The following is an 827-nucleotide window of genomic DNA, read 5'->3' on the forward strand; positions in this document are numbered from 1 at the left end:
GGGTGTAAACAGCTGCACCCTGTGTGGATACGGCCTAAAAAATAGAAGTCAGCAAGAGAACTGACTAAAAATGATGTTGAGAGCCAAAATATCTGCATTTGCAGCACCAGTTCTGTACAACATGATGCCACAGCCCTGCCTTTGTGTTTGAATCCACCTTCAGGTACTGTGTGAACAAAGCCTGTTTGTTGTTTTTTATTATTATCAATACAAAAATTATGGAAATGTCAACATGACCTTTGTCAAACACAGGTTTGCTGTATGTGTCACGTAAGGCCTGGAAAGCAGCTGATTATGTAACGTGAGAATTTAAAACTCTTTGGGAGTTTGGGATTATTATTCTGTGGTTTTAGCTAAAAGATAATGAAATGAAGAGTAACACATTTGGGTCCTCTGCTAATTTGTCAGTTTGTTCCTGATTGAGTTTGACACCTCTGATTGCTAAATTATTAATTAAGGAATTAAATGTTTTGTGTGGTAAGGCTCCTTAGTTGCCTACACATTTTTATGTGGTTACACTCCAGCTATTAGAAGAGACTCTTGTCAAACCTAAAAAAGAAATGCATAATTGGATGATGATCAGTTTCTCAGTCTCAGTCTCTTCGCTATGCGTGGATAAAATTGTATTTATTTTATATTATTTATTGATCCCCAGTGGGAAAATTACAATACATAATACAAAAGAAGTGGTGTGGTCCTTTACAAAGTTTTTGGTTTACGTTCCATACAGGAACAGGAAAACTGCTTTGAGGAGCCCAAACGTGTGCGATAACTAGAAGTAGCAGTACCACTGAATAAAAAATACTCCATTACAAGTAAAGGTCCTG

The sequence above is a fragment of the Etheostoma spectabile genome, chromosome 16 (genome assembly GCF_008692095.1).
Source record: "Etheostoma spectabile isolate EspeVRDwgs_2016 chromosome 16, UIUC_Espe_1.0, whole genome shotgun sequence".
Classification (NCBI taxonomy): Eukaryota; Metazoa; Chordata; class Actinopteri; order Perciformes; family Percidae; genus Etheostoma; species Etheostoma spectabile.